The 21,688-nt window shown below is 36.8% G+C and overlaps 1 pseudogene; it reads left to right on the top strand.

The window, feature by feature from the left end:
* Positions 1-21,183: 21,183 nt before the first annotated feature.
* On the top strand, positions 21,184-21,688 carry LOC114273454 (GEM-like protein 4 pseudogene; annotated as a pseudogene).

Here is a 21,688-nt window from a genome sequence, read left to right as displayed (position 1 = left end):
ATATCTGTTAAAATTTATGAAAGGTTTGCAGGTCAGTATCTTGCCGAAATAAAAGTTTTGTAGTTATCCCCAAGGTATGTAACCCCGAGAAGATTGCACAAAGGAAGCAAAATGAAAAAGCATGCAAAAATTTCTAAGTATAGAACTATGCAGAAGCAATCAACAGAACATCACAAGACTAAAAACATCCATAGAAAGAACAGTTACATATTGAAAAAGCTACGTCGGCCATAAGAAGGAGTTTTGCATTGTCCAGAAATTAAAAGAGAGTACAAAGTACAAAGTGCAGAAAAAGAAGGAAAAAGTACAAAAGACATTTTAAATCAAGACTCTTCAGTATTAGCAGCTGCAGGGACTGGGACCTCGGACGATTCTGGTGGAACCTCCTCGGCAACCTTTTCTGCTTCAATCTCAGCATCAATCTCAGCCAGCGTATTGTCCAGATTTCTTTCAGCCAAAAGAAGGTCGGACGATAGTTGCCCGATGGCAATTTCCTTGGGTGCCTCCCCAACCTCATCACCCTCCTCATCCAAAGTTAAATCCATGACTTGCTTAGCAAAAAGAGAGGACTTGGCTTCAGCAGCATCCTTGGGTTTCCTCACCAAGGCCTCATCATCATTTTTCCCTTCATCCTCATCCTCGGCATCAGCCTCAGTCTCTGATTCATCTTCAACCTGACTTGGAGGAGGAAATGGTAAAGGAATGGCATCAGCATTACGAAAGGGCGAGTCAACAGGGAGATCAAGTTTTTTTATCAAGGACATCCAACCAAGGGAAAATCCCCTGTTGCATGCCTGCCTGACTTGAAGTTTATAATCCTCTGTGACGTCGGCCACACCCTGGGCATAGGCCTTTTCATCAGCCTCTTTGACTTCGGCCTCCTTGGTGGCCAAAGCCTGCTGGAGCTCTTTCTCAGCCTGGGCCTTTTTCGCTTCGGCCTCCTTCTTCTCAGCTTCAGCTACTTTTCGGATAGCCTCAGCAGACTCCACTTTCTCTTCAGCCATCTGCTGGGCCTTAGTCGCAGCCTCGGCCTGGTCCTCCAGTTTTTTCATCTTTGATTCAAGAGATTTGATCTCCTTCTTCATGGAAGATGCTTCCCTCTTCATATCAACCAATCTTTGCCGATTTTCAAAAGATTGCATTGAAAATGAATGGGCGTGCTGAATGGCCTAAAGAAAAGCAGAAGTGTTAGAAAATATTCTCAGTAAGAAACAGAAGGAAAAATCACAAATGCAAACAGGAACACTTACTTGAACGAAGTGTTGGAGCATGAGAGCGTAATTCTCATACTCACTGAGCTCAGCATTTCGTTCCAAATCCTTCGGAAGGAGAAGAGCAGTGCTGAGGGCGACACCAACGTTAATATCATCGGCACTTTCACTGGCCATAATAGGCCTATCCTCCAGAGTTAGTTCAGGGGCCCATGGAACGTCGGGCTTTTTGGACGCCGAGGTCGTCGCAGACGATGACCTCGGCTTTTTTGATTGTGTAAACCCTGAGGGTTGGGCCTCAGCAGACCTCTTGGTGGAAGCAGAGGTTGATTTTTTGCTTGCTGCCAGTTGAGAAATAAGCAAAGCATCCTCAACCTCGGTGTCAGTAGCCTTGGCCTTGGGCTGAGCCTTTTTTACTCTCTTCGGCTTTGGTGGGGGCATCGCATGCGTTGGTACAGCATCAGCGTCGGTTGGAAGGTCGGCAAGAAGATCTTGAACGACAGGCCTTGGACGAACCATCTCGGCAGTCTTTACAAGTCTTCGTCGACGTTTACGTTCTGGAATTGGTATTAAGTAGGAGGCCGAAGTGGATGGAAGATCGGCTGGATCAGAGGTGGATCCTTGATCTGTTCGGGATGAAGACGTGGTTACAGTTGTGGCAATAGGTGGAGAAAGACTCTTTTTCTTCCTAAAAGAGGACACATCGGCTGGAAGTGGATTATCTCGGCTAAACAGTTTTTGAGCCATTACTCAAGAAAAGAAATGTCGAAATATCGGTATAGGTTCTATCACCTCAGAATGCCGAGGTAATAGAACCTAGGGGGCAGTTGTGGGGATATATTTTATGAATACCAACACGTGGCATGGTGACGCCGACGTGTCAGCCGACGTGCCACGTGTCGTGGTAGTTAGGCCGAGACGATCTCGGAGTTGCCGAGGTTATCTCCGAAGATATCGGAATCCGAGATAAACGAATAAGGGACAAGAATCCTAAGACGAAGAGGGGACTTAACCAAGATAAGGATAAAGCTCTTAGGGAGTTTATCTTTATCTCTTAAAGAGTCCAAAGTAAGCACTCAATTGGAGTTCATAGAAGTCATACTTCTAGTAGGACTTGGATTGAATATATTATAAAAGAGAGGCACCCCCGTGGGTCTAAGGTATGCAATTTATGTTTTGAGTATTAAGTTTAGCACTTGATTATCTTTGAGAGATATACTGACTTGATCGTCGGAGTGCCCCCGGGTGGAAGAACCACCGCCGGAGCCTTTTCTTTCTGTTACAGGTTGCTGAAGTCATCTATTCTGCCTGTGCTCTCCAGTTGATCACTAAGCAAGCAGTGTGGTTAAGCAAGCAGTGTGGTCAGATTTTCACCCACACACTTAGTTACACAAATTGAGTCTCGCTCATTACATCTTAATCCCTTGGCTTTACAAATAACAAACATACACACATAAGGCATAATTAAGAAGCTCTTGCTTTCCAAAACTCCATCCACGCTATTGCCTTGGAAAAAACATCTCACCTGTACCTGAAAATGGTATTCCCATATAGGGTGAGCCAACAGCCCAATGGAAATAATCTAACACAATTTATGAGGTTTAACAAAGGTATAAATACCACGTACATAAACAATACCGATCCTGAAACATCCACAAGACCTGCATATCCATATGCCACTAAGACCAACCTTATTCCATTTTCCTTTAATTTTATTTCCAGTTCATATATGCTACTCAATTCATGAGTTAAATTCGTTATCTTTCAACAATCAAAATGAGACTACAACTCAATGATTTTCCAATTATACAAAGCTCATATAAACACTTCAAACCTGCCATTTTACAGATATTTCATCCGAAGGAATCGGTACCCATTTATACATAAAATTTCAGGTCTTTCACCCAGGACACTCCGGCCAACTTGCTTTAAATAGAGTCCATCCCCTTTCTCCTCCCAAACAAATATATATATGCAATGTATTTATAAACATAATCACATATGGAGTACATCTCCTTTCTCCTCCTAATAAACATACATATACAATGTATCTATAACATGGTCATATTCAATGACACCAACAATGGATTAGCATTAAATCGCCTAATCTTCATGTAATTTCTACAACAATTATAGCTATCCTTCACCGATAGCCCAATGCAATTATTTCTAAAGAGATGTTCAATATCAAAATAAATAGTTTATTCAAAACTTCCATAGATGAGATAATATATATCCAATATCACCATTTATAATCACAACCTTCCAATTTCACGTTTTCAATGTTAATCCCAATTATTTATGCAAAATAATAATTTAATCAAAATTAGGGCAGAATCCCCCTTTCACCAAATATCAACCTAAACACCAAAATCAACTATTTTGGCACAACATGATCTTATATTCAAGCCTCATACTCATTTACCTCATATTCATCAAAACCTCTCTTTTCATTTCACACCTAAATCCTAGATTTGTCCAAACCACAACCAAATTTCATCATCTATACACAATAGCAAATAACTAAGCTAAAAATCATATTGAAGTGTAGAAAATCCCTACCTCAAGTTTTAAAGAGAATCTGAGATGAAACCCCAAAATTTACAGTGTCGAAACTCGATCTCCACTGCACACAATAAAGCCCTCGAGGTGATAATCAACTTTGGTAAAGAACTTAGGCCTAAATTCCCATGGATTTGGAGAAATCAAAGAGAGAAGATGACTTCTAGAGAGAGAAGCTCTAGACCTAGAAATTTGGAAAGTTTTAGAGAGAGAGGGGGCTGCAAAAAGTGATCTGAAATCCTAATTTACGGACTGATATAACAAGGTCACTCAAGCGTGAAATACACTTTCCTGTAAGCAATTTCGAATGCATTTTGCATTTTTGTTTTTGGCGAGCTGACCGGGCAGCTTGACCCCCGAAGTTGACCGGGTCAAAATCGAGATCGCTACAACATGGCTTTCCATCAGATCACATATTATTTATTCATTAGTCATCATGAGATCACCATATAACTTCTCTTTCTTTCTTTCTTTCTTTTTTTCTTTTAATACATTTGTTGTGAGACTGAGACACATGCACTGTCAGTTTCTCTTTCTTTTGTTATAAGTATTAGGTTTTATTATTGGTAACCCCGTTTGACAAAACTCCTTTCAGTTGTATTTTCACACCTTTTATTTCAGTGAGGCTATGAGTTTATTAGATGCGAATCCAACCCGAATCGTGCCTTTGTCAATTTCCATGGATCAAAACCAAGGTTGTAACAGGATTTAGTTTTCCAGATTTTCCAATTTTGGTCGTCTTCCCTCGAGTGGGGAAAGTGATGCTCGAGCGGGGATTGCAAGCTCACAGCATCTCTGCTTCGCTTGAAAAAGTACTGGATGGTGTGATTCGGCGCTCGAGCGTAGAAACTCTCGCTTAAGCACGAAGCCTATATGAATCACATAATTTTGAAGCCTCCGCTCGAGCGGGAATTCCCACGCTCGAGCGGACTGAGCGAACACAGATTCTTGGATTTCTATAAGGAATTGGTTTTCTTCCAAAACTAGGATTACTTTGGATTTCTATAAGTAGTTGGTTTTCTCCCAAAACTTTGACAAGTCCTCCAGATCTTGTTTTTGGATTCTAAGGTTTATATCTGGGGATATTTTGCTAGTTTTCTTTGATGTTTTGATTGAGTATTCAACTCATGGTTTTTGAAGTTTACATCAAAGGATTGTTTGTTTAATTCTACACAAAAAGAGAATTGTTCTTCAGTGGATTCTGAAGAATTCGAGCATGAAGCTTTGGTGGATTCCGGAGTGGCTCATCGTCAAGACAATTCCGAGGTGAAGACAGGGTTGGAAGAGACACATAGAGGTTGGTTCAATTCGAGCGTGGATTCGCTAGGTAATTGAGAGTATACCTATGTAATTCTTTTATATCTTCTTAGTGGATTGTTTTGTGGCTGTTGCTCGTGATTTTTTTTATCACAATTAGAGGTGTCCAATTGTGATTTTTCCACGTAAAATCATTGTGTCGATTTGTCTTGATTGTTTGATTTGGATTGTTATATACTGCTTAGAATTGATACATAATCACAAATCAACATCTAGGGAATTTCTAGATTTTTCAATTGGTATCAGAGCAGGTCGTTCAATTTTTTTAAATTTTTTTTCTTTTAGAACGAGATCTTTTTTGATTTGTGATAATGGATTCAATTCGTGAGGGAAATTCTATGGTTCGACCACCCCTACTTGACGGATCTAATTATTCTTTTTGGAAAGCTCGGATGAGGTCGTTTTTGAAATCTATAGATGAAAAAGTTTGGCAATCTGTCATGAATGGGTGGACCGAACTAACAATTACTGTTGATGGACTAACTTTCCCCAAACTAATTGAAAAGTGGGACACAATTGACTACCAAAATAGTAGCTGGAATAGTAAAGCTATCAATTCTCTCTTTTGTGGTGTCACACCTGAAGAGTTTAGTTGTATTTGTAATTGTGAAATCACAAAAGAGGCTTGGGATATCTTACAAACTGTTCATAAGGGCACTCTTTCTGTGAAACGGTTAAAACTTCAAAGGCTCACATCTAGTTTCAAAAACCTTTTAATGAAAGATAGTGAGACCTTTGATGAATTTTATGCAAAGTTGAGTGACATTGTAAATTCCAGCTTCAATTTAAGTAAAAAAATACCAGAATCCAAAGTTGTGGAAAAAATTTTGAGATCCTTGCCCGATCAGTTCCAATAAAAAGTTACGGCTATTGAGGAAGCTCAAGATATTGACAACCTCAAGCTGGATCAGTTGGTTGGAAATCTCCAAACTTATGAGGCACATAGGAATTTCAAAAAGAAACAAAAAGATATTGCTTTTAGTAGTGCTCATAGAGTTGGAGATGATTCTGATGAGGATTGTGAGATAGATTCCAAGATTACTGCTGTTTTTGTTAAACAATTTAAAAAATCTTTTTTGAAAAAGAATCCTAATCTTTTGGAATCTACTCATACTCATAAATCTAAAGGCAAAGATAAACTCAAAATTAATTCTATAGCCAAGAAGGAGCAAGGAAAGATACAAAGGAACTCTGAAAGACTCTAATGCTATGAATGCCAAGGATTTGGCCACTTTGCTTCAGAATGCCCCATTCGTTTGAAGAAGAAGAAAGCCCTCGCCATCACTTGGGATGATGAATGATGAAGATGAAAGTAACAATGAAGATCAAGGCGAAGAAGGACATAAACAATTCCTTACTTTCATGGTGGCTTCTGAAACTGAAGGACAAACAGAGTATCCGAAGAGCCCGGTGGAGACTACCACTGAAGATGAATCCTCGGGAAGTGATGATGAAGAGCTTGAGCAAGCTTATGAAAAGTTGTATAAGGAATCTCTTAAGCTATCCAAATTGAATGACAAACTCACTATGAAACTCACAGCATGTGAAAGTGAGAATGTCAAACTAAAGGAAGAGATTTCCGAGGCTAGGATTGAAGTCATCAAGATTTCTAATGATCGATAAGCTCTTTGTGCAAAACTCTTGACTTGTGAGACAGAGAGGAATGAGCTTCAGCAAATCTATGCAATATATGAAGAAAAAATTGAAACTCTCGAAATATCTCAAGTTGCTTTGGAAGAACTAATGATCACGATAGAGGAAGAACTCAAGTGTGCTATGGCTACCATTGGTCTTTGGAACAGAGGATCAAAGACTTTGGACAATATCATTGGGTCTCAACAAATTTGTTTTGACAAGAGTGGCATTGGTGTTGGTGATAACAAAGAGCAAAAACAGAGTGCATCTACATCTCATGATTCAAGAACTCAAGGAAAGGGAGAACAAAAATTTCAACATAAAGGATGGACTTCTCAAACTTCCTAGAGTTGGTAAGGTAAAAGAAAAGAAGGTACACCTTATTTTTATTTGTCATCATTGTGGTATGTATGGTCATATTCGCCCTTATTGTTATAAGTTGCATGGGAGAGTGTATTTGCTTAGACCTAGAAATAAGAAGTTGGAAACCATATCTAGACAGGTCCCCATTGAAAGGAAAGGGAACCACAATGTCAAGACACCTCCTAAGAACTGCAATGCTCACAACTTTGATCGTACTAAAGCAGTTTGGGTGAGAAAACTTGACTTGTGTTAATTTGTTTATTTGTTTTAGTTTTTAGGTTTTTGTGTGTTGTTTTTAATGAAAAAAAAATATGTGTTTGTTCGTTTTTTATCTTGCTTTGGTTAAAAAAAACAAAAAATAAAAAAAATCCCAAAAAGATTTTCTTAGTATGGTTTTGCAAGCTTAAAATTTTTGAGTGGTCCTTGGTGCATATTGGAATTGATGAGAATATCCATTACATGTTAATAGATGTGTGCTTTCTGTGGTCATTACTCATTTTGGAGTGCGTGTTTTTTGATTAGTATGTCTTATTCTGTACACGCTCTTGGATTAGCAAATTTTGGAGTCTTCTATCTTAGTGATTATTTTTTTTATGGACTTCTGTCATTGATCTTTTGCGTTTCTAGAGGAATTGACCTATACTAGCATATCATGGGTGATGTTGTGTCTCTTAACTATCTTCTATCTTTTTGCACCTCCACGGCTTTCTCCTCAATTCTTTGCAGTCTAGCCATGAGAAAAAGGCTACCTCAGAGTCACCAACCAGGCCATCCTTATTATATCCATGCTTCTCTGGTTCAGTTTCCATACTCTTGAGCGTGTCAGCCACCAATGAGTGTGCAAAAGAAAAAGAAAAAGAAAAAGAGAGAGAAGAAGACAAAATATGCAAAAGAAAGAAAAAATGTGCAAAAGAAAGAAAGAAAAAAAAGAAGAAAAGATTCATTGATTGAGGGGGAGCCTCCGCCTTTACTCACCAAATACCCCTTGATTCCTAGTGGTTTAACTTTCCTTTGTTGTGCTTAGATTCTCTTGTCGGAGGTCCAACTTTCAGATCACTACTAGGATTGAATCTAGTGTTTGTCGAACTCTAAGAGTCACACACACACTTTTATCATGGGATCTATGCTTTTCACATAATGCATCACTTTCTTGCATGAGGAATCTTCTACAGACTGTGCACATTGTGTTTACTAGTAATTGTGCTTCTTGGATAATCTTGTGTGTTTCAAGGTACAAATCAGAAATTCCTTGTTTGCTTCACCATATTATTTTTGTCGTTTTCTTCTTGTTCACTGTTTTCAGTGTTTGTGGTTGCTTTTAGTGAGGGGGAGTTTGGCTCATCTTGACTTGGGTTGGTTTATGATCTTGCTTTTGTTGTTTGAGAGTTATTTTTCATGAGTCTTAGTTTTCATCTATTCATGTTTTCCATCTCATGTTTCAAGATAATCGTATCATATGTCTATTGCTTTCTCATAAACTCTTGTGGCCTAATAGTTGTTTTGGAGATTGTGTCACTAATAACTGTTTTGCAGATCTTAACCTTGAGAAAGAAGTTGGCTTTTGTTGGCTGTTATGGGTTGGGGTGTTTAGGATTTTATTTGTTAGGTGTGTTTTGTCACGGCATTGCCAAAGGGGGAGATTGTTAGGTTTTATTCTTGGCAACCCCGTTTGACAAAACTCCTTTCAGTTATATTTGTTTTCACACCTTTTATTTCAGTGAGGTTATGAGTTTATTAGATGCAAATCCAACCCGAATTGTACCTTTGTCAATTTCCATGGATCAAAACCGAGGTTGTAACAGGATCTAGTTTTTCAGATTTTCCAATTTTGGTCGTCCTCGCTCGAGCGGGGATTGCAAGCTCACAGCATCTCTACCTCGCCTGAAAAAGTATTGGATGGTGTGATTCGGCGCTCGAGCGTGGAAACTCTCGCTCGAGCGTGAAGCCTATATGAATCACACAATTTTGAAGTGTCCGCTCAAGCGGGAATTCCCACGCTTGAGCGGACCGCGTGAACACAGATTCTTGGATTTCTATAAGGAATTGGTTTTCTTCCAAAACTAGGATTACTTTGGATTTCTATAAGTAGTTGGTTTTCTCCCAAAACTTGGACAAGTCCTCCAGATCTTCTTTTTAGATTCTAAGGTTTATATTTGGGGATATTTTGCTAGTTTTCTTTGATGTTTTGATTGAGTATTCAACTCATGGTTTTAGAAGTTTACATCAAAGAATTGTTTGTTTAATTCTACACAAAAGAGAGAGTTGTTCTTCAGTGGATTCTGAAGAATTCGAGCCTGAAGCTTTGGTGGATTTCGGAGTGGCTCATCGTCAAGACAATTCCGAGGTGAAGATGGGGTTGGAAGAGACACATAGAGGTTGGTTCAATTCGGGCGTGGATTCGCTAGGTAATTGAGAGTATACCTGTATAATTCTTTTATATCTTCTTAGTAGATTGTTTTGTGGCTGTTGCCCGTGGTTTTTTTTATCATAATTGGAGGTGTCCAATTGTGGTTTTTCCACGTAAAATCGTTGTGTCGATTTGTCTTGATTATTTGATTAGGATTGTTATATACTGCTTAAAATTGATACATAATCACAAATCAACATTTAGGGAATTTCTAGATTTTTCAATAAGCATTAAAAGAGAAGGTGGCATGGCGTCAAAAAGCTAAAATGCCAGATCACATCACTCCCCACACATAGTCACCTGCATAGTCTGCACAAGCAAAGTAGTATTTTCCCTTGTATTGCTTAATAAAATCATTGAATGAATCAAATGTTTGGCCCAACTAATTGGATTATTTAATTTACCCCCATTAATTAAAAGTAATTGCAAAAGGGTGTATTTCTCAATTCCAGATTAAAACCACTAAATATTCCAATCCAATAATCTATTTTTAAAAAATTCCTTTTAGAGTTCATATCTGTGCCTTTATTCATGTTGATGAGGCATGGGTGACTCATGCAACTAAAAGTAAAAGATCCACCAACTAACTTTTCTATGTATAAAAATACATTGCAAAATACATGGTTTCACCCATCATTCTACTCATCTCCTTGGCTGCGTGCATGACCTCTGACAGTGGAAGAGAACAATCTAGACTCATTGCTTACTGCAGACAGCAAATCCAAGGGAGAAACAGACAGCTTTAAATTATAGTGATTCACCATCAAGTTTATACGAAGAACCTGCCAATGGAACATGTTATTGGAATTCCAGTGAGCTCGGTAAATTATTCAGTTCAGCAGTCGCCAAAAAGACGTCTATGCAATCCTGATAACCAATACCACATTCCCCCTCCTCCAAATGGATCTTTCAAATTCAAACAGAGTAAGTCTCTCTTTCTCTCCATTTCTCTCAGGAATAGAGGTCTATATCACTTGCTAGTTTTCTACGATTGAAATTAAGACAAGTTTTTGATAATTGATTTGTATGCATGCAGATAAAGTAGGTACAGTGATGGATAAGATGAACAAGTTCGGAGAAAAAGCAAACCATCTTTGTGAGAATCCGGATATGAAAATAAAATAAATAATTAAATAATAATAATTTTATAATCTCAAATATTTTGATGGTGAATTCTAAAGTATAAATTAAATATTTTTAGAGGGTATTTTAACTAATTTTAAACATATGATATTAAAGATTAATAATAATAATAATAATAAAACCTTAATCTCTCTTATTTGTTCACCACCAAATAGCCGCAACCATGACGGAGAAAGAGGAAGAGAGAGGGAGAAAAGAGAGATTGGAGAGAAACTTTTAGCAACATTGGTGGGTCAACAACTCTAAGGTATTGTCCAATTTTATTATATTTTTATATTGTGATGGTTCATGTGTGTAATCTGCTTGTTGTTGGGAAGGAATAGGAGAAACGGGTGTGTTGTTTGGGTGCCAAGTCAGTGGTTGGTGATGATAAATAATGGGTGCAATTCTTAGTCCAAAAAAATTCTGCACAAAAATACAAATTTTTTAAATCAAGAAATCATATCAAACAGATGAATTTTGAATTGAAATTTTTACAGTAGCTTAATTAAATATCGAATTTCATGCTAGAATTATTTTATAATTTTTGGGAGTCAAAATCCATATAAACTGATGCGTTCAAATCTGTCCACGAAACTAGTACAAAATAGTAACTTCGGAAGTGTCATTCTCTCTGGGTATAAATCCGAAAATTATTAAATCAGCGTCATTAGAACTGGCAACGAGTCTAGTTTCTTATATTTTTAGCCTTGCGTTGATTGCTCCGGTATACTAAGAGAACCATTAATTTCTTTAAAGTGCTGTAGAAAATGACATGTTTGGATATAATTAATTGTAAATAATTATTTTGATAAGCAAATCAAGTAAAACCAGTTGAGTTTGAAACTTAGGATATATTAGTTAATATCTGGGGGGTTTTGGAATTTTTCTAATAGTGTGGACTGGGTTTTTAATTTTCAAAGTTAGCGAATAGATTGAGAAAACTTGTTAAAAACTTTGTTTTATCCTAAAGTTACTTTTAATTAAGTTTTGATCTGAACCCATGTCTTGGGTAATTTTAGATCTTGAAGAAGATGAACTTAGGTATTATTTAAGAGTAACAGCGAGTAGGGTTGAACGATGTTATTGCGTTTCAGTGTGGGGTACTTAATTTATTATTTTTTTTAGTATGCTTGAATTAGGTAGTGACGTGTAGTTTTCATACTTGGTTTAGGGCACTAGTTGGACTGTTATACTCTATTCGAGGATTATATTATTTCATTTTCAGCTGAGTAGTTACATGCTACACATTTTTATAAATGTTCCTCTACTCTGGACTGTTGGAAAATTAAATTGTTGCTTCAGAAATAAACTGTTTTCATAAATTATTATAGTATCAATAGAATTAAATTATTTTTGAAACATGTGTAAACTTGGCATACTGTAAACTACTTGTTATAATCTCATGTTTATGTGGTGAACTACCATGTTTTACGAAACTGAATTGTATTGATTATTGGAACCATCTGTATATAAAAGTCTAGGGAAATTATTCCACTGTGTGTAGTGACTTTGGCCACTGGGGATCAAATTTGGGTTGGGTTGTGATGACTCTAGTGCTCACCGAAAAAAAGGAAAAGACCTGGCTAGGCTGGGCTAGGTGACCTTCAATCGGATCATCTTAGAGAAAGGCCCGGGTTGTCACCCCTAGGATGACTCTTAGTTCGATATTGGATCCAACGGGCTTATTGCCTTGAGAACCGTGTGGCGTGTCACTTGTTATTCTTAATACCCAGAAAATTATTAATGATCATGTTGTAATCTGTTTTAAATGGGGAATGTCATATGTTATGTTCTTGAGAGACATAAGTAATTTAACTGTTAAACTGTGGAACCTTCTTTTTGAAACAGATTGTCTTTATCAAAACTGTATGCCAATCTAATTTCTGTGATATATATCTTATTTTGGAATTGCACCATGTTTTTCAAAACTCCCTACTTCTACTCATTGAGTCATCAGCTGACTTTGTTGTTTATCATTTTCAGGTGATAGAAGGACTTAGAGTGGACTCATGGCGTAGCGGGGACTCAATTGCATGGACCTCTAGGACATTCATTATTTTGTTTTAACTTGTTATGTCGGTTTTGTGCATACATTGTGGTTGGGTTTTATTTAGAATTATTTTATTTTGTGGGCGATTTGTATTCCATTTAGTATATATTTTGGAAAGTTGGTTATCGCTGGTTTTACCCTTTATACTTGTGACATGTCACTGGATTGGGTTTTGATTTATTTATTTACATTTATCCTTTGTGATTTTGGGTTCGTGTTTGGGTTTTGATTTATTTATTTACATTTATTCTTTGTGATTTTGGGTTCGTGTTTAGACTTACGTATGCCTTGGGCTAAGTCCCTGTGGGCCATGGCGGGTCATGCCAGTTGAAAAGCCCAGCTCACACTTCTCCTTAAAACCCAGGTATTAAAGAGAAGGAAACTAGAGCCTTATAACTAGCACAGATGAGGCAACTCCAAGCGATGTGGGACACATTCCAACACACCCTCCTATTGGACAATCTTCACTGTATTTAAATTAATTAAATCTGTTTGGGTACTAAACGACAAACAGAATGTAAAAGAAATATAGGAAAAAAGAATGAATGTTTGATTACAAAAATCAAACTAGAAAAAGAATTAAATAAATAAAAACAGATTTTGTTTTGTTACAAAAACAAAATTAAAATCTGATTTAAATAAGTAATAAAAAACAGAAAATAAATAAATAACTTACTTGATTAATAACTTGAATATTATTCTGATCAAGTCCAGTGTTTGACGCTGTATCCTTAAGACAGATTCGTCCTCTCCACGGTGCTTTCAGAATATGGACGTCTATCTCCCAGGATGAAAGGATCAACAACAAATATATGCAGCACTACAATATATTTGTACAACGAACACACTAAGTGTTTTATACTCTCTCTCACAAAAATTAAATGCAGCAAAATGAAGAATAAATTTGCAGTGGTGAAGTACGAAATTTCTGAATCTAAAACATCAAATGAGGGCTGTTCTATTTATAGATGTATTGGTGGCTACAGGTTTTGAATTAAACAGGTGCAAACCTGTTTGAACAGGTATGAAACCTGTTTGGTTTTGAATTAAATAGATTTAAATCTATTGGGTTCAAAATTCAAATAGATAAAAATGGGAAAGGACCTGTTTGGATGTACAGAAAAATCGGACCAGTTTATTTTCGAAATTAATTTGAATTCTGGATTTTATTTTTCATAAAATAAAATAAAATATAAATATTTTTGACCCAAAAAGAAAGGTATTGGGCCGGAGAAGCCCAACCCAACCTCACACCACGCACCCGTGCCCAAGCCCAGGCCAGCCGACCGGACGGACGGCGGCAGCGGCGCGCGCGTGTGTAGTGATTTTTAGGTCCAATGGGTCTAGCCCATTTTGCCCATGACCTCCATCTCTAAAACACTTGGGTACCCCTTGGGGCATACCCCAAGTTCCAATCCCATGCCTTATAAAACCATTCAAAACTTCAAACCAAATCAATGTGGGACAAGCCTTATTCAAACCTTTAAGGATTTTTCACCAAAACTCCATTTCCATGGAGCATACTTTGGCTTCAATTTCCCATTCACTCGGTAATGGTTTTGAGCAACCAAATATACCACGTGAATCATAACGCGGCATAGAACGCATTACCACTTTGACTCGCCAAATTTGACGCTCGGGTCCCACCTAAATAATAGACTAAAGTTAGGAAAAAATTCTGGTTTTACCTAGAATTTTCCAACCATTTCCAACAATCCCCCATATGAATGGAATTTGATGACAACGGAAATGCAACAATATGCAGACCTTATTGAAAGAGTATAAGTCAAAAATATCTTGCATCAGGATAGGTAGCTTTCGGCATTGAACCTTCCCTAGTGATAACCTATCGGACTTACTGGCTAACCAATGGACGCGATGCCTTGAATTGTTCAGCCGTTTGTGTAAGCCAAGACAATAGATTTCACACAAAATATCTTCTAACACATCGTGGTTCTCACTGTAGTGTTCATTTTGGCCTTGAACGCTCCTAGTTTTCATGAGTGTTTCTAGAGAATTTAGCCTCTTCATTCTCATAGAACCGGCCCCAGTTCGACACTCATATAGGTGATTCTTATTTGTGAGTATCTCATTATACTCGTCTTGATTTTACGCCTTAATCAAGATATAAGTAATCATTAAAAGCAAAGTTAATCCTTATACCCTTGTATACAACATATGTTGCAGATATCACTCTCACCATAGGCATGGGTAAGGAATTTTAATCCCTTGGTGATTTCTAGCGAGCCACACATAACTTAGTTGTCCCTTTGAACTTAATTCTTGGGATCTCCAGTCATATAAGTAGGGTTACCATTATAACGACTCTTATGTAATAGGCTTTAATCCCATCCCCTTCGATGAACTATACACTAGCTCTTTTGTCAAACCTTTTGTTAACGGATCCGCAATATTCTCTTTAGATTTTATATAATCTATTGAGATTATTCCATTTGACAACAATTGCCTGACGGTATTATGTCGACGATGAATATGTCGTGACTTACCGTTATACATGTGATTTTGTGCCCTGGCTATTGCAGATTGACTATCACAATGAATGCAAATAGCTGGCATAGGTTTTGGCCACATTGGAATGTCTTCTAAGAAGTAACGAAATCATTTTGCTTCTTCTCCTGCTTTGTTTAAAGCAATGAACTCGGATTCCATTGTGGATCGTGCGATGCAAGTTTGTTTCGTGGATTTCCAAGAAACAGCAACGCCCCCCATAATAAAGACATATCCACTAGTGGATTTTGAATCTTTAGTATCCGATATCCAATTGGCATCACAATGACCTTCGAGTACTGCTGGATATCGAGTAAAGTTCAAACCATGATCACGAGTAAATCTTAGATATCTAAGAACCAGAATGATCGCTTTCCAATGGTCTTCTCCGGGATTACTAGTGTACCTACTCAATTTACTGATAGCATAAGCTATATCAGGATGAGTACAATTCATTAGGTACATTAGGCTTCCAATGATTTGGGAGTATTTTAACTGAGACACCGCATCACCTTTATTTTTTGATAAATAAAGATTGACCTCTACAGGTGTTCTAGCTAAATTCATATCATCCTTGATAAATTTATCAAGAATTTTTTCAATATAATGAGATTGAGATAATGCATATCCGTCAGATGTTTTAGTAATTTTCATTCCTAATATAACATCTGCGACCCCCATATCTTTCATATCAAATCTTTTGTTAAGCATTTGCTTAGTTGATTTAATCATGTTTTGACTGCTTTCAATGATAAGTATGTCATCCACATAAAGACAAACTATGACATATCCTTGGTCAGTGTTTTTAACATAGACGCATTTGTCACATTCGTTTATCTTAAACCCATTAGTAAGCATTGCATGATCAAATTTTTTATGCCATTGCTTAGGTGCTTGTTTTAATCCATAAAGAGACTTTACAAGCCGACAAACTTTCTTTTCTTGCCCCGACACTACAAACCCTTCGGGTTGCTCCATATAGATCTCTTCATTTAGATCACCGTTTAAGAAAGCTTTCTTAACATCTATTTGATATATTTCTAAATTAAACAACGCTGCTATAGAAATAAGCATGCGAATGGATGTTATTTTAGTCACAAGGGAATATGTGTCAAAATAGTCCAGACCTTCCTTTTGTCTGTAACCTTTTACTACAAGTCTTGCTTTATACTTGTCTATTGAACCATCTACTTTCATTTTTCTCTTGAATATCCATTTATATCCAAGAGGTTTAGAACCTGGTGGAAGATCCACCAATCCCCAAGTATGATTTTGCATAAGGGATCCAATTTTATTATTAACAGCCTCTTTCCACAAAGGCGCTTCTGGACCTGTCATTGCTGCCTTAAAGCTTTGAGGTTCATTTTCTAACAGGTATGTTAGGAAATCTGGACCAAAGGATTTTGATGTTCTTGCTCTCTTACTTCGTCTTGGTTCATCATCAGTTAAATCCTGTTGGTCGAGACCATTACTAGTCTCTTGTGTTTGATTGTCATTAGTCTCTTGACTTTGTGTACAATAATAAGTTCTTTTCTGTGAACTCAATTCCTGTCCTTTCTTGTAAGAAAAGACATGTTAAAAAAACACAGCATTCCTTGACTCTATAATAGTGTTCACATTTATATCAGGTATTTCTGATTTATAAGTCAAAAACCGATATGCACTACTGTTCTGAGCATAACCAATAAACACACAATCTACTATTTTTGGTCCAATCTTAGTCTTTTTAGGAATAGGAACTTCAACTTTTGCCAAACACCTCCACATAAGTATTTGTAGGAAGGCGGTCGACCTTTTCACAATTCATAAGGAGTGTTTTTGGTTTTCTTGTGGGGTATTCTGTTAAGAACATAATTAGCAGACAATATTGCTTCCCCTCACAAGTTCTGCGGTAAGCCTGAACTTAGTAACATGACATTCATCATTTCTTTAAGGGTTCTATTCTTTCTTTCAGCAATTCCATTTTGCTGAGGAGAATAGGGTACTTCAGTTTGGTGAATAATGCCATGTTGTGCACAAAATTCATTTAATGGTGCATCATATTCACCACCCCTATCACTTCTAACCATTTTAATGGATTTACCAAGTTGATTTTCAACTTCTGTTTTGTAGAGTTTAAACATTTCTAAGGTTTCATCTTTACTTCTAAGTAAATAAACATAACAATATCTTGTGCAATCATCGATAAATGTTATGAAATCCTTTTTGCCTCCTCTAGTTTGAATAAATTTAAGATCACATACATCTGTATGAATTAATTCTAGAGGTTCGGTTTTCCTTTCAACCGATTTAAATGGAGCCTTAATTAGTTTCCCTTCTACACAAACTTCACATTTATGATTATGATTAATTTCAAACTTTGGTATATAATCTAAACCAATTAATCTACGCAAAGCATCATAATTTACATGTCCTAATCTACCATGCCATAAATTTAACTCAAGAATATAAAAAAAAAGATGTGTTATTCTTATTCATAGCAACTTTCGGTACAACTGTCATTACATTCAATTTAAAGAGACCATCACTCATGTATCCCTTACCAACATATATACCACTCTTTGTTAATACAAATTTATCAGACTAAAAAACAAGCCTAAAACCATTTTTACTTAACAAAGAACCAGAAACTAAATTCTTCCGGATGTCAGGTACATGTAGTACGTTGTTGAGGGTCAGTTCTTTCCCTGACGTCATCTTCAAGATCACTTTCCCTTGTCCAGCCACAGTAGAAGTAGAAGAATTTTCTATGAAAAGTTGTTCACCATTTGCAGCCTCATTGTAGGTAGTGAACATCTTCTTGTCCGCACAAATATGACGAGTTGCCCCAGTGTCAACCCACCATTCCTTGGGATTTCCAACCAGATTAGCCTCAGACACCACAGCAGACAGGTTGATGTGATTCACTCCGTTAGAGATGTAATCTAGTTCAGTTACATTGGCCTGATTCGTAGTCTTCTTGCTTGTACTTCCATGATCCTTCCTAGGGCGGTAGCAGTCAGAAGCCCGATGTCCAGTTTTGCCACAATTATAGCATTTTCCTTTGAACTTCTTGTTGCTATCGCCTTGTTTAGGACCATCTCCAGTAAACTTTTTCTTTTTGCTATGTGGTTTGTGAACTTGTTCAGCCACATTAGCCTTGGACTCAATGGGATTTTTCTCATTCCTCTTTTCAGCCTTTCAGTTATCTTCCTCAATTCTTAATCTTACAATCAATTCATCCATGGTCATCTCTTTGCGTTTATGTTTTAAATAATTTTTGAAATCTTTCCAAGCTGGTGGTAACTTTTCTACTAAAGTAGCGACTTGGAAAGACTCGCTAAGAGACATATCTTCTGAATGAATATCATGCAAAATTATTTGAAAATTTTGAACTTGAGAAATTACCATTTGGGAGTCTACCATAACAAAGTTCAGAAATTTACCGACAACAAATTTCTTCGTGTCGACATCCTTTGTCTTGTACTTCTTCTCCAAAGAATCCCACAATTCTTTTGCTGAATTCAAAGGACTGTAAACATTATACAGCATGTTGTCAAGGCCATTGAGGATGTAGTTTCTGCACAGGAAATCTAAATGTTTCCAAGCATCTACAGCGACAACAACTTGCCGATCACTTTCACCCTCTTTAAGTGCTAGAGGCTCTTCATGAAGAAACCGGGCCAAATTAAAAGTTGTAAGATAGAACAGCATCTTTTGCTGCCATCTTTTAAACTCAGTATCGTTAAATTTTTTCGTTTTTTCTCCATGATTGATTGGTACATGAACATGGTTCTGGATAGGGACTGGTGTTGGTGTAACAATTGGAGTACCACTACCAATTGCAGTTTCAGTAGCAGTAGCCATAATCTCTGATTACAAAAATAAAAAAAAATTAAAACATAAATTAATTTTCTAGTTACTAAAACCAGAAAATAAATTATTACACAAAATAATTTTATTTTCCTTGTTACTAAAACTAGAAAAATAAAATACCATAATAACTTTTTGTAACACAAATTAATATTCTGCAATTGTTAATGACACAAGTATATTACTACTAGCTGTCAAAGAAAAGAGACAGTATATTACTACTATATGTCAAATAGCATAACCACTATTTGTTTTTCCAACCAGAATATATATTTTTGAAATCACAGAAAATTAAATACAAAGAATATACCAAAAATAGTTCTGTCTTAAGATTGCTGGACAATCTTCACTGTATTTAAATTAATTAATTCTGTTTGGGTACTAAACGACAAACAAAATATAAAAGAAATATAGGAAAGGAGAATGAATGTTTGATTACAAAAATCAAACTAGAAAAAGAATTAAATAAATAAAAACATATTTTATTTTGTTATAAAAATAAAATTAAAATATGATTTAAATAAGTAATAAAAAACAGAAAATAAATAAATAACTTACTTGATTAATAACTTGAATATTATTCTGATCAAATTCAGTGTTTAACACTGTGTCCTTAAGACAGATTCGTCCTCTCCACGGTGCTTTCAGAATATGGACGTCTATCTCCTAGGATGAAATGATCAACAACAAATATATGCAGCACGACAATATATTTGTACAACGAACACACTAAGTGTTTTATACTCTCTCTCACAAAAATTAAATGCAGCAAAATGAAGAATAAATTTGCAGTGGTGAAGTACGAAATTTCTGAACCTAAAACATCAAATGAGGGTTGTCCTATTTATAGATGTATTGGTGGCTGTAGGTTTTGAATTAAACAGGTGCAAACCTGTTTGAACAAGTATGAAACCTGATTGGTTTTGAATTAAACAAATTTAAATCTATTCGGTTCAAAATTCAAACAAATAAAAATGGGAAAGGACCTGCTTGGGTGTATAGAAAAACCGGACCAGTTTATTTCCGGAATTAATTTGAATTTTGGATTTTATTTTTCAAAAAATAAAATTAAATTCAAATGTTTTTTACCCAAAAATAAAGGTATTGGGCCGGACAAGCCCAACCCAATCTCACACCACGCACCCGTGCCCAAGCCCAGCCGACCAGATGGAAGGCGGTGCGCGTGTGTGTGGTGATTTTTGGATCCAATGGATCTAGCCCATTTTGCCCATAACCCCCCTCTCTAAAACACTTGGGTACCCCTTGGGGCACACCTCAAATTCAAATCCCATACCTTATAAACTCATTCAAAATTTGCCACCAAATCAATATGGGACAAGCCTTATTCAAACCTTATTTTCCACCAAAACTCTATTTTCATGGAGCATACTTTGGCTTCAATTTTCCATCCACTCGGTAATGGTTTTGAGCAACCAAATATACCACGTGAATCACAACGCGACATAGAACGCGCTACCACTTTGACCCGCCAAATTTGACACTCGGGTCCCACCTAAATAACAGACTAAAGTTAGGAAAAAATTTTGGTTTTACCCAGAATTTTCCAACCATTTCCAACACCTCCTAGACCACAACACACACTAGTTGGCAATGTGGGACACATTCCAACACACCCTCCTAGACCACAACACACACTAGTTGGACAAATAGCCCACCAGTCACAGGCCCAACTAAACTCTGATACCAAGTTGAAAAGCCCAGCCCACACTTCTCCTTAAAACCCAGGCATTAAGGAGAGGGAAACTAGAGCCTTATAACTAGCACACATGGGGCAACTCCAAGGGATGTGGGACACATTTCAACAATGTCTGGATTTTGGGTGTGACAATCTTGCAAATGGCATTCAAGATCACGGTAACTATTTCTCAATTCAATTGAGCGTGAGACTAATTAATCAAAGTTTTAAGAACACGTATCAAACTAACACTTGTATCCAACATTTGAATTTTGATTTTGTTTCCCCCATTGTCATAGCCAAAACTGAAAATTTCCAAATACACATCTTCTACTTTAAACAACATAGTAAACTTTGGCCTTGTATCATGTTTTTACTTTTTTTTTCTTTTACAAAATTGCAATGAGATTAGGGGCCCAACATCTAGGAAACAGTGAAAGGGAAGTTGAGATTGACCATGAAAATTCTTCAAGTTGGGGGGATGGAGAAGATCTTCAAGAAGAATTTTAACATTAGAGAAGGAGAGAAGTTGCTCAAGGCTTCCCAATGCTATTTGTCAACAACAGCCGGTCCTATAGCAGGCCTCCTCTTTATCTCAACCGACAAGGTTGCCTTCTGCAGTGAGAGAGCAATCAAATTGTCATCTCCGAATGGGCAGCCAGCTCGAATCCATAACAAAGTAAGTTAATATCCATATCTGAATTCATATTCATTCTTGTTAAAATCTTAAATAATAGCTAAGTAATGTGAATCACATGCAGGTCGTGATCCTACTAGTAAAGATAAAGAGAGCCAATGCGAGCCAAAACACGAAGAGACCATCGTGGGAGTACATAGAAATAGAAACTGTGGACAATTTTGATTTCTGGTTCATGGCATTGCTGAATTATCGCAGAACCTTCAAATATCTTCAAGGCACTCTCTCAATCTCAGCTCAATACTTACAACTTGATCAGAAGTGA

The sequence above is a fragment of the Camellia sinensis genome, chromosome 11 (assembly GCF_055761805.1).
Source record: "Camellia sinensis isolate YWXY chromosome 11, ASM5576180v1, whole genome shotgun sequence".
Lineage (NCBI taxonomy): Eukaryota > Viridiplantae > Streptophyta > Magnoliopsida > Ericales > Theaceae > Camellia > Camellia sinensis.
Note: the sequence above shows the minus strand (reverse complement) of the source record. Positions and strands in the feature narration are given on the sequence as shown.